This window comes from Pteropus medius, unplaced genomic scaffold (assembly GCF_902729225.1).
Source record: "Pteropus medius unplaced genomic scaffold, Ma_sr-lr_union100, whole genome shotgun sequence".
Lineage (NCBI taxonomy): Eukaryota > Metazoa > Chordata > Mammalia > Chiroptera > Pteropodidae > Pteropus > Pteropus medius.
The window spans coordinates 5997790-6012127 of NW_024349225.1; the positions used below are offsets into that span (position 1 = coordinate 5997790).

General features: G+C 38.7%; 1 protein-coding gene and 1 pseudogene across 1 annotated transcript in view; both read right to left on the minus strand.

The window, feature by feature from the left end:
* The window catches only part of LAMC1 (laminin subunit gamma 1), a 104089-nt gene that overhangs the window by 55224 nt on the left and 34527 nt on the right, over positions 1–14338 (minus strand). The window lies entirely within an intron of this gene.
* Positions 2145–2263, minus strand: LOC120617805 (uncharacterized; annotated as a pseudogene).

The window sequence follows — 14338 nt, forward strand, 5'->3', positions numbered from 1 at the left end:
GTCTCATGTTCATGGCACTTTTGGATTATCAGTACATGGAATTGTCTCACTTTTATTTTTTTGCACGTTTTGTTTATATTCCCACCCACCCGTGACCAAACACACACACACACACGAGAGAGAGAGAGAGAGAGAGAGAGAGAGAGAGAGAGGGAGAGGGAGAGGGAGAGGGAGAAATAAGCTTTTGAGGACCAGGACTCTTGCCTTGTCACCTGCTATCCCTTTACTTTTTGGTACATTTTTGTTGTTGCCTTTTAAAGGGAGAGAAGAGTTTGGCTTGTAAAATAAGCAGCAACCAAATAAGAGAAAGAGAGTGACCGAGGTAAGTCTGGTTTGTCATTTGGTTCATTCATTCACTCATTCACTCATTTCACAAAAATAAGCTAAAACTTACTGCATGCCAGGCAGGCTGGGTACCTGAAGACACAAGGATGAAATAAGACTTGATCCCTGCCCTACTGGGATCCCATGTGATATATAAGGGAAGCTACAAATGATTAAAATGCAAAGTGAGAGAAGTACTAAACTAGGGAGTAAGGAGCAACCACACGTCTATTTTCTCATCTGTAAAATAGTTTTGACAAGATGAACTTTAACGTCCAGATCGAAAAGACTTGATTCTACAACCTTGTGTGTCAGTGACGTTTCTAAGGATATCTCCCTCACCAAATCTTTTCAGTACCGATGGTTAACATTCCTGAGAAACGCTAAAATGCCCCGTGAGCTGATTTCACAAAGACAAATGACATCAGAGACATGAAATATCAGCTGGTTTCCAATTAACTTCAGTTCTGTAAAGACTTAAATAATTTTCTGAACCTATAGGAGGCTTTTGCCCATATTCTGTGCCTTATCAAGTCCTACATTCCCAGCTGCAGAGTAAGCTCATACAAAATCATCTGCAAAGGGTAACAAATTAAGGGTTCCATTTTCAAGGTTAAAACTTTTCTAATGACTGAGCACAAGATTCTCAAACAGTTGCCTTATCTTTGAATGAGAAAAAGATAACTTTTGGTTTCTATGTCTACAAAGGAGGAAGCAGTTCTAAACAAATATAATCAAACGTCTCTGTCCACATCTAACCACAAGGGACAAATGACACATAACATTTTAGAATAAGTTCTTCAGTAGCAAGAAAGAATGGATTTTCTGCTCTTGCTTCTCTCACTTGAAAAAAGTAAATGTCTGGATCCCTTTGAAAATGAGCCCAATCCACAAAACAGTGGAACTAAACGGAACTCCCACCACTGCCTGGCTCAGGCGTCCTTCCACAAGTCTGGAACAAAGACCCCATTGACTTGTGCACGTAGGCGGATTAGAATTGCCACCAGCCATGCAGCACATTACTGTAGTGATTCCGCCCCGGTAAGTCAAGGAAGCCTTCTCCAGATTCCTCTCCCTGTTTTCCTTCTTTCCACAGCAAGATAACTGCAAGGCCGTCACATCACACGAATGCATAAAGCATAAAACAGGCCTGGTCTATACATTTTTAAATAGATCCAGGCATTACATTTAATTTGCCCGTTTATACTTCGTGCTGTTTCCAACCCTTTTTAGAGCTCTCCTAAAAAAAAAACTAAGTGGACCCATGCTAAGGGTCGAACACTCCAGTTCTTAAGTGTCCAGTGAGGACCTCAAAAAAAATAGTGCTACTGAAAATGAAGGGCATATGAGAATGGAGAAAAAAGGGCTAAGTGGTAGAAAACAAGACCAAAAGGACAGCACAAGGGTAAACCAATTTCCACCAGTTTTCTACACACGTTTAGAATTAATAAAGCATGTTTATGACCTCTGCTATCGGCACTGACTCTCTTAGTTTCCAAGCGCATGCCAAATGCCTAAAGGAATGGCGTACACACGGGCGAATGCGTTCTCTGCCCTCAAGAAGTTTACAATCTACTGCAACCGTAAATCAGCGTGCAACACACAGCAGGATGAGCTAAGTTTCGGCAAAGGCATAAACAGGGCAGACTGATCCCAAAGGGGTATTTCATAAACTTTTAAAAAGCAGTTATGGAAAAATTTAGATTTCTTCTTCTTCTTTTTTTTAAATTTATTTTTATTTTTTTTAGGCAAGGCAATCAATCCTTGGTTGACCTCACAGACTGCAAGGACCTTGTCAGCTTACAATCCCTTATTTTTTAAGCCTACAGTATCTGGTCTTCCTCCGTGGTCTCCCATCCAAGTACTAACCAGGCCCGACCCTGCTTAGCTTCCGAGATCAGACAGGATCCGGCTTGTTCTGGGTAGCATGGCCATGGACTAGATTTCTTCTTCTGAATAAAATACAGTAGATGTTTTGGACACAATAGACCGATATAATATACACACGCTCAACTGCATTTTCTTGCAGTGCTTCTCCTAATGTTTCGCTGTATAAATTGAGTAAAATGCCTGCTACTATTACTCTGGATGACAGAATTTTTAAAAAGGAGCCTTGTAAGAAACCCACAGAGAACTTAAATGAATACGTGTACACATAAAGACAAAGACTGGTTCTGAAAACCACATATGCCTGGAAAAATTAAAAGAAGTTCTCCCTTAGATTACCCTTTCAGAAAAGAGAGAACTGCTTTGTATTCTAGTTGTTACAAAGCTTCCCAGTGACTTCATTTTAGACTACAAATTACTATGGGGACATCGAATTAGTTTGAAATGACCTCAAATTAAAAATATACATTTTGGAAGCTTATATGGAACAAACAGAAGGTTTTGTTATGTTTTGTTTTTTAAAAAGCAAAGAAATTAACACAGATTTATGTAATTAACTCTGGAAGGTATGGCTTTAAAATTAAAAGTGATGACTATTATAAATAATAAGCTTTTTAAAGGACACTTTATTAGGCAGGAAAGTGATTATATTGTGAATGTCACAAAAGAAGAAATGGTAAAATAGATACTATCGTTATATAAATCGGTATATATGGCTTAAGACAAAATTTCCATGATGGTCATCTCATACAAATTTTAAAAGCACTGTATTACAAACAATTTATTCATGGAAATGAATGTAAATAGTGTGATCTGAAAAACTGCTGATGGCTAAAGAGCTACTTTAACAATCCCTGATATCGACGATATATGTAAAGAATTAGAATAACTGGTTCCATACGATGTAAAAATGTGAAAAACAATTCTAATTTTTGTGTTACTTAAAATCTTCTTAAAGGGAAAATGAGAAATAGCTGAATATTTGGGGTTGGCTTTTACATATACTCATATGGTGAATTTCGTGTGTGATCCCTTCAGAAGAAACAAGATGGTAGCCCAAAGGGGCTTCTTTCTGTATGAGAACGCTTCAGTCCTGAACAGAGCAGGACCCCCAACAGGTTCAGTCCCTGAAGATACCAGCACAAGTCCGGCAGCATGTGACTGGAGGGTACGATTCTTGCACGCCTGTTCCCACACAGCGGCTACGAGTCACCCAGGTGTAAGGATGCGCTGTTTGAGACTCTTCCATCCCCTTTCCATTTTATTCCTACTTTAAAAAGGAACATCAACTTTAAAGGCAACTCGATCACCATCAACACGAACACAATGAAACGGCATCAGGCTAGTATAGCACAGCAACATGGAATGTGCCCTTGGTGGTAACAGAATAACAAGAAGGGAAAAAATATCTTTTCTTCTCTCATTCGCCTTGCGCCAATTCAGAAAGTTATCCCCTCGCTTTGCTTCCTCCAAAGACCTCCACCTACACAAGTCACTGTGAGAGCCAAAAATGCGGGGAGACTCAGGAGCACGGACAGCAGGAATGTGAGCATCTGGCTAACAGTGTGAGCTGTGTGTGCTAAGGCCAGAGAGCCCTTGCTCCACGGTTAACAGGACAAAGATGACGCTGTCCATGCCAAGGCTCGAGCTGGGGGGATGGCACCAGGAAACTTCCCTGATTCTGAGGAGTTCTGTCCAAAGTCACAGTTCTCGCTGCAACCCCCAGCACTGAGATATGGCTGGCACTCCCTAATAAGCCCCAAATTAAGCCATCTTTGGCGGTCCAGGCACATGCCTAGAATGCCACAGATATTTTCATCAATACTAACGTAATGAAAGCATCGGTGCTGTAATGACACGAACAACGTGACTATTTGCCACGACGAGTCCAAAATGTAAGACGCAGTTTCTGGATGAGCTGTGCCACTCTGGAAAAGGGAAGATTCTGGGAAGTCCCCGCCCTTCAGCTGCCCCTCTTAGGGACCTGCATGCACACGCGCATATGTCACACACCACGGTCAACCCGTTCACCCTGACCCTACAAACTTCACAGTCATTTGCCAAAATGATATCCTCACAAGGAAGTTGGCAAAAATACATTTAACATACCAATCTTCTTCGGATTTAAAAGCATTACTACTCTCATTCACTGTTGGTAGGAATGCAAAATGGTACAGTCACTTTGGAAGAGTTTGGCGGTGTCTTACAAAACTAACCATGCTCTTACCATATGTTCTAGCAACTTTACTCGATATTTAACCAAATGAGGTAAAAATCTATGTCCACACAAAAACCTGCACATGGATGTTTACAGCCGCTTAAATAATAATTGCCAAAACTTGGAACGACCAACATGCCCTTCGGCACGTGAATTAATAAGCTGTGGTACATCTATACAGTAGAATATCATTCAGCAATAAAAAGAAATGAGTTATCCAACCACGAAAAGACATGGATGAACTTTAAATGCATATTACTAAATTAAATAAGCCAATCTGAAAAGGCTATAGATTGTATGATTCCAACCATATTACATTCTGAAAAAGAAAAAACTATGGTGACAGTAAAAGATCAGTGGATGCTAAGAATTTAGGAGAAGAGAAGGATGAATGGGTAGAGCACGGAGAATTTTTAGGGCAATAAAACTATTCCATATGATACTGTAATGGTGGTTACATGTCATTAAATATTGTGCAGAGCCATAGAATATACAAAACCAAGAGGGAACCCTAATGTAAACTATGCATGGACTTTGAGGGATACTGATGTATCAATGTCGTTTCGTCCCTAATAACAAGTACGGCACTCTGGCACAGGATGCTGACGGTGGGAGAGGCTGTATTTGTGGATGCTGGGAGGGAGTACGTGGGAAATCTCTGTATGTTCAGCTCAATTTTGCCGCTAACCTAAACTTGTTCTAAAAAAGTCTATTTAAAAAAGAACATTACTAAATTTCATTTTAAAAACTTGTTTTAGAAGCCAAACGAACTTTGTTATAGCCTTTCGAAGGCAGTTTTCATTCGAAAGTATTAAATTCTTAGAATGTCAGTACGGCCAAAAAGTTGTTCGAAGGCCAGTTTTCTTAAGTCCAAATAAGTAAAGATAAAGATTGTATTAAAAAAAATAAATAAATAAAAATAAAAACTAAAAAATAAAATCCCACCAACCTAACGACAAATAAGGTAACACTAATAAAATCGCACAGTCTAACAACATAAATTTCTCTATTTAACACAGTATTAAAAACATTAGCATCAAACTATAATGGTTGAGAGTTAACATACTAGCCACTGAGTCGGGGAAAAAACAGAGAAATGAAATCTCTGATCATCAGAAGGTCTGACTAAATGCACTGACTACTAAGTGTAGTTGGGGGTCTTCTCAGTGGTCCTAAGCCCAAGGCTGCAGTCTGAGAAGATAAAGGAGGGGATAGGGAAGTTTTAGCTTTCACAGGGAGGGCCAGGGCAAGGCGCTGGGGTGGAGGAAGGTGGGGCTGATCCTCTGAGAACTGTTGACGGTGGGAGTTGTGCCCATGTACATTTTATCACTGTTCAGAAGAGTGCTCTCTGGACATGGATGACCTAAGGGGAAGGATACAGCTTGGTACCTTAAATATCACCTGTGGAAAAAATAGCCAATACTACATATATATGTGTACATATGTATATTTTTTTAGATTTTCAGGGCATTGCCATTACTCAGTAAGTCAGTCCCCTTTGCTATAAAATGACGATAGCAATAAAAACATTTATGTTTCTATTAAGTAGAATTCCATGGACTCTACTATAAAGATTGGCAAGACTGGTTAGTTATTTCAAACAAAATCATTTGATCTGGAGCTTTTCGAATTTGGAAATGTAATTTTTATCAGTCTAGAAAATGCCAGTTAGGCTCCCAGGAACTGACTTGTGCCTACCAAACTCAACCAAATTGATTTATACACCATAAAAAACCACATGTTCATTTTTGATGAAAGCTATTTTTGTCAAAACAACAGGAGCAGATATCTGCACAGGGCAAGTCCTCACAGAAGACCAAAGTGGAGATCAGAAGGTTGCTTAGTAAGCAGAGAATTGGGGCAAATGGGATCTTGATAGGCATCAGTTCTATCAAGTGATGGCAAACTGCCCTCCTCTCATCTACAGATGGTTCTCTCTAAAAGCCATCAGACCAGTTGTCTAAAATTAGAGCGCTCTCTCTCCCAAAGAATGAGACACAGATTAAAACTTTTAGTCTTCATCTCTCCTTTTTCAATGTCCCTTATATATCAGTAAAGCTTCTGTTGTTACAGTTTCTTATATTAATTACATGTCACGATCTCCTTAATCTCACGATGTTGCCTTTAACAGCATAAAAATGAGCTAAAATGACTCCATCTATTACAGGTTTAGTTTTCTCACCCTAATTCCAGATTTGGGAATTTAAGGATCATATCTCATTCCTGAAGCTTTTAGATTTAAGAGCGTTTAAAAACACAATTAACATTCCAATGTGATACATATCTTTCCACTTAACATCTTATCTCCAGATGCAGAAATCTGTAGGATCCATAACTTGTCAAAAAACATATATCTATATAAAAAAGTTCCTGTAAGAACAATCTTTCTGAACGAGTATCTTTCCTAACTTTAATCTGTATCGAAAATGTCAAGGAAAATGTACGTTAAAATACAACAACGCACACAAGCAAACAAAAAGCAAAACACAACTCTTAACGGTTAAGAAAAAAATAACACGGGAGTTGGAAAAAATCTAAGAAAGAACTTCATCGCCTCAAACAAGTACACTCCCAAGAGATGAGAGAGAAAACTGGTCAGAGCCAGTCCACGCGAGCGACAGTGCTGAGCACAGAAATGACAGCAGAGGGAAGGGCTATGAGGAAAAGCATTCTCGCCCGCAGCGCTGTCCACGGCCACGAGTCAGTGCCCCGTTCAGAGCAACGCAACAGGATGACCTCGGGGACCGCTACATAAAAAATGCTACGGAATTACTCTGCCAGGTACTTCAAAGGAATTCCTACTTCCCCCAAACTTTTAGCAAATGTACCTTTAAAAAAAAAAAAAGTGGAGGGCAGTTTAGGTTTGAGACTTTGCATTTTTAGGTCCTTTCTACTGTTCTCAACCAGAAAAGAAAAGAAAAAGCCGCCACACTGTTCTCCAAAGTACTTCTTCATTATACCAGTCTTGGCCTTTTCAGGCTACTTCAAGGGAGGACAGTGAAGAAGTCAGTCACCGGGTAACAACTAAAAGCAATAGGACCTTCTTTAATTAGTTGGGCATGATGTTAACATACTTTTCTGTGTTTAAATATTTACAACGAGACATTGAATGGTCATGGGGGGGAACATGTGGTCTCTAAGAGAGAAGTTTATATTTCGCACGTGCACAAACGTCATGAATGCCAAGTGACTTTCTGTCAAAATTTATACCAAAGCTTCCGTATGCAGTGATCAAAGTTACGACATTAATAAGAGTACATTCACTCGATCAACTGATAACCGATGACAGAAAAGCAAGAAAAATGAATAGAGATGGACATTGCTCTGATGTGGTACTAGATGAAGCATGGTCCAGGTACACTGTCTCATCCTGGAGGTGTGAAGCAGGATATGCTGATGCGGGAAGACTGGTACTCAGTCATCACAGAACAAAGGAAGGGAGAAAGGAGGTTAACCCCTCCCACCTTACCACCCCAACCCCCAGGCTCGGCTCCTCTGTCTCCCCAGGCTGATAGACAAAGATGACAAAGCATGATGAATAGAGTCACTGGACATGTTAATGGAATAAAATATAACTACTGAGGCGTTTTCTCTCATGTTTCTCATTTTTCACCAAAAATCCCATGACAGCATTTTTTGTTCTTTACTACTAAAAAATAAAAATGACAAGGCTCAGCTATTCAAGAGGCCCTTCTTCTCTACTCAGGGATAAAGGAGAATGAAAGGGAGCTGAAGGCATTAACGTGAGTGTGCCTAACAATCACAAAAAAAAGCTTGGAAAGCCCATAGCCTTTCGCAGAGTGAATAGATTTTTCATTTCCACCCTTCTAACCACTGTGGAGGCATATTTATAGATTCACTCCTAGGAAGGACTGGTCCAGGAAATTTCTTCTCTTTATAATAGCTATAAGGTCCGGTACAATGACAGAATGAGGTTTTGTGATACACTGCTTATGACAGCTGCAGAAATATTTATAGAAATTGGCCAGACAACATGATGTCACATCCACTGATTTCATACGCCCCAGTGCACCCAGAGATTAAGAAACTGTTACTGTACTGTCCCCTCCCCTTCCTCTCCACACCGGAGGTGGCTGAGAGTCACAAGCCAAACAAACACTACAGAATTTGAGGATTTGTTTGAAAGGAAATCAAGTTTTAAAACTTTCCAAGAATATGAGACTTCTCTCTACCAAGTGCTCGTAGCCACTCATTCCAACCACCATTCTACACAATTACCACCATTCCTGAAATGGGCTAACTCTAGAAGCTGTAAATTCTCTATCTCTGGGGAAGGACAGGGGAGGCAGATCATTTCTAGCCAAAATAAGCAAACGAGATGGTCCACTAGGATGTGTAGGAAAAGATATTAGAAACTCTATTTATACTTAGCTTTGTCTTATCCTTCTAAACCTTCCATTTATTATACTTGTGATATATGTATTACAATAGTATACACACGAATCGTTTATAAATAAATCAATATACATGTATTATAGGTGTATGCCAAGAAATCTTTTACTACCAGTGTGCATGATCAAAAAGGTTAGAGACTACAGGGCCTGACAGCCATTTATAGCCCATGCCTGAAGGGACTCAAACATTGGGTAGGATTTTAAGCTAATCTGAGAGTTTACTTCCTCATGTTAAATGCCTTTCGCTCTTGCTGAAATGATGTGTAATTTTAATAACATGTTTTGGAAGACGGTTTCCATTTGACAAGAAAATATAAGCACTGGACGCGCCTTATTTCAGTACGATTCTTTTAGACTTAAGTGGGATTCAGATTGTGTTTGAATTTGGGAGGAAATAAGTTTTTTAAAAAATTAAATGAGATATAGTTCAATCTGTATATCCAAAAGTAGACAAATGAAAGAGATTTTAATTACTTCTATTCAGCTATCTGATATTTAGCTAAACTTTTATTTTTCACTCTTACAGCACTGAATTAAGAATTTCCAACATATTTCTGAGACTCCAATATGATTGTGAATTAAAACGTAAAATTAACAGGCCAGAATATAAAAGATAACATTTTCTAAAACATAAAATGTCAAAATCCTCTCTGATGGAGAGGAGGGAAAAGGTGTTCTAGGTTCAGCTCTTTTTTCCATATGTCTCAGCCTCTTCATTAATAAAACACGTGACTCAGGCTGAATATTATTGTACAAACACGTCCATACAAAAAATGTCCTCTCTTCTCAAGGTCCCTATGGACAAAAGTCTTTCACGGCCTGACAGATTCAGCTTTAAACCAGGACCCTGTTAAGGCAAGAAAGCTAATAAGCCATACTTATGTGGCTTTACACACATTTACATTTTAGGCATAATCAAAGAGTGAATCACACACACTGTTTGGTAAACTTGTATGGATGTACTTTTTAGACCATAGCATGCAAATATCATTTTTGGACTCTGAATACTCAGCCTTTTCTAAGCTGTAGGTTCATAGAGCTTAAGAGAATAAGAGCATAAAAAGTACAATTAAATTCATCGCTTTTCTTTATAAAAATACTATGTAAATGACCAAAATTTATGCATTCTCAATGTCAATGACTTGTAAGTCTATGAAACACACATATACTAATGCTACTATGCATATGATTTGAATAATTTCATAATTAATTTCAATAAAACTTTCTTTAGAATTCTTTCAGATAATAGGAAAATATAGAATACTTTTAAACTCACCTTATGAAACCAGTATGACTTTGATACCAAATCATACAGGGGCAGGATGAGTAAGAAAAATTATAGGCCATTATCACTTATGAAATCAATGTAAAACATCCAGCAAATTAAATCCAACGATGTATTTTTTCAGGTCTATAATTATGTAGTTGTTTTCTAATCTATGTCACTTTTTTGTTGTTGCCCATGTCCTGAAGACATCTTCAAACTTGTCCTTTTTCTGAGGATACAACATATTTTATAGACTGCGTCTAATAATTTCAATATCTGATATGTGCGCTTACTTCTCTTGTCTATTATTTTGCTGGGTTTCTTTCATTATATCTTATTTTCTTATATGTCTCGTTATCTTTGACTATGTGTTAGATATCATATTTAAAAATACACATACAAATATATATGTACACACGCAACTACATATATATGAATACTTTAAGACCTAGTATCTTCCCACAAAAGAATGTTCAACTGCTTATGCCAGGCACCTGGGAGTGACACCAAACTGACTCAACCATAATCTAAATTCAAAGCTTGAGTGCCCCTGGATTACACAGGTGATTCAAAGCTGGCCCTAAGTCTATGGATGGTATATTTCTGTTTTCCCCTTACCCAGAAGATGAAAGTCTTTTAGAGAATCAGCAGACAAGTTCTAAATTTTGACTCCGCCTATCTTTGACAAGTTCTAAATTTTGACTCTGCCTCCCTTGCGCCTGTGAGGCTGCCAAAACATTTGTTTTGTAGCAATTTCTTTCAGATTGGAAAATGTACTTAAGGCTTACCTTGGTGGTTCCTGCCTCTTCTTAGGTTTATACCCACAAATTCCTACCGACTTTGTTAACGCTTTGAGATGTTTTATTTTTTTCGCTCGTTAAAAAGACTGTGCTAAAAAACCAAGGTGAACATTACCAGAGGCAGAAGTAGGTCCTCTCTGGTAACATATAAAAATATTCTGCAGTATGTCCAAGTTGGGCTTATTCCAGGGACTCTGTAAAAGGAATAAAGTGTTTGAGAACCAGTGGAATGAAGGGCTCCCTGGCTGTCACTGAAGCGGAGATATATACACAGTTAGCCAGGACCTTTGGCGTCTAAGACCGTCAGACAGCTGTCTGTGGACCTTGCAAGGGCCACTTAAAATGAATTAAATGTCCCCAAGCTTCACAGTCTTTGGAATGTGTTGAAGCATGATTTTATCTACACTCAGGAGCTCATCATGGTAACATTATCACAGATCCTGCCTCCAAATAACAGACTTCAGAAAGTGAAACTTTACCTATATGCTATTATTTGTTCTTAGCTCCAAATTAAACAGTTCCCTTAATTCTCAAGAGATTTTTTTTAATCATTTAAAAAAACATAAAAATTCCCCATGTTCACCCAGCCATCTGGACCATGAGTAAGTAGGAATAATAAGCTTCCACTCTAAATACAGTCAAGTCTCATTATTCTTGGTCAGTATGTTCTAAATACTGACTATACTACCTCTATTATTATTTTAAATTACAGCTATATCTGGGTACAGTTTCAATTTTCAAGTGAGAAACCTCACAAGGAAATAGCTATAGAACACAATGTATTTTCCCCCAGCCACATGTAGAAAAAACACCTATACGTAAACAAGTCCAAGTTACTCATTATTTCTCTTCCTTCATCAATCACCAATTCCCTAATTTGACAACGTATATGTGTCTACACGCACGTCAGCTTTCAAATTTAGAGCCTTGAGAGACATTTCCTGAATCAGCCTTTTGTGGAACAACAACAAAAAATCTGCTTCCTGACAATATAAAACATGATTTCCTAAACAGCGATCTTGAAAAGTACTGTTACTTTGTATAGCTACGGCAGGTGGCAGGGTGTGAACGAAACAGGAAAGACAACAAATGTCTCCCACACAAAACTGCAGACCACCACAGGGACCAGCACACAATTTCGCATCTTCATCATCGACCGGTCGCCATCTGTAGGAGTTCTCATCCTTTATCTCGCCCCTGCTCAGACACCCTTTCGCCTGTCTGACAATTCTTTACATATTAATTCTTTACATATTAACAGAAGAAATTTGCCGAGGGTAATATTACAATGAGAAAGACTCCACTGAATTCAGGTAGGAAAAAAATCCTAATTCCTAAAACTAATAATAACGGTCATTCCAAATTCTATGAATTAAAAGTATATCTTCTCCTTAAGCCCCAAATTAAAAAATATAACATTGATATCTATAGGAACTGTTAAATCCTTTTATCCTAACCACCTCCAAAGGGTGCAGGTTCCCTAATTACCGACTTGATACAGCATTTCTTCCACTTATATTTATAAAAATCAAACAGGAGCTTCTACTTTGCCACCTTAGAGATCAAAGTGTCCAAGTAAATATGAACGGCGGTATACCCATGAGATCATGACTCAGACAACAAAGGAAGAACACACAGATGTTATCATCGCCCGAAACACTGGAAGCACCCCATGAACATCTGAGCACCCACAAAGCATCTCAGTCACCCCAACAGCATGACAGGCCAGAGTGATGCTGAGAGCGCCAGGGCAGAGAACCCAACAAAAGGGGCTCAGCTCTGAAGTCCTAACAGAAGCGCTGGTCCCTGTCCCTTCACTTAAAACGTCCCAGGTTTTAGAAAATACAAATCTGGTCATTTCATCCCCTTGTTCAGATCTTCCGACAATTTCCGAAAGCACACTGGACTTAAGAAACTCCTTAACATGAGGCATAAAAGATTTTCATAGCCGAATCTATGTATCTCTTACCTAATTCTACACACATCCTACAATCCAGCCCATTCATGCACCTGTCCATTCAGTCATTCTTTGAGTAATTATTTATGAAGAATCTACTCTGTGCTGGGCACGGTGCCATTGCAGACTTAATACTTAAAATTACTCAACCAGATAGTTCTCTTTCTGGACTCAGTGGTTTTGCCTGTCTACCTGGAACGCCTTCTCTGTCTTTCACCTCTACTTCTTTATTTCCTAGACTACATGGGACATGGTAAATGAATTAATTCAATATTTATTACATAAATAAAAAATGTACAAAACCCAAGAGATTTGGATTAATGTGCCAAGTAGAATATGCCTGGTGAGCTCGCTCAGAAAATTAGTCGATTTTTATTGATACATAATTCATACTATAAAATGCACCAATTTAAATTACATAGTTCACAAGGCTGTGCAGCCATCAGCACTAACCAATTCCAGAACATTTTTATCACCCCAAAAGAAACCCCATATGCTCTAGAAGTCATCCCCCATTCCCTTCTCTCCCTAGCTCCTGGCAACGCTAATCTACTTTCTATCTCTATGGATTTTGGTACATCTTTTAAATACCTTAATTATTTAAAAGTTTTTGAAAACGTCTTAACAAGAAACTTAGCTAACATATTCATTAAGACTTCTTATTCACTGATTCTATGGCAGGGCCCCCAAAGAATGGGGCAGAAACAAATCAACACACCACAAACTCCCAAACTCTGCAATGATGTCCCCAGACACAGTCCCTCTCCGCTCCCCACGCCCCACCTCATTCGACTGAGCATCACTGCCGTGCACAGCTGATGGGGTGATGGGGGAGAAAAGGGTTGACAAGGCCACTTACTTGAAGGTGAGGAGAGAGGAGAGATCAACAACAACAAAATGCTTAAACGTAAATACAAATCTGACAAAGAACTACGTCAGGTTAAAACCTTAACTCTGCTTGGGATGACAATGGTAAGGGCTAACACTGAGTACTCACTATGTGCCAGGTTGAAAACCTCTAACGAGTATCTCTTTCCTTCATCCTCCTGACAGCCCTCTAACATAGGTAGTATTAACAGCCCCATTTTAAATATAAGTAATTGAGGTGACAAGTGGGGTGAGAACCCAGGCGGCTGGGCTGTGAGGCCCATAAAATCTTCTCCCTGACATCATGAGCCTATTCTGAGTTTTCTCAATTGTTCGCATTCAAATCAAATCAGGAGAGTAAATACTAATTATGGTTAAATATATTGTCGTTAATTTCCAAGAAAAAACACTAACAGGTATGTTTTGAACCCTGAAAAACAGCAAAATCTTTAACAGCATGCTGTTTCTATATACAAACTAGTAAACATGGACTAGTTTACTGCCAAATAAACTATCTTTACTTTATGAAAGAGTCAAAATTAAGAAATTGTTAATAAAGATCTACCAGAAGAAAATATCTAATAAACAAAATACTCACATGGA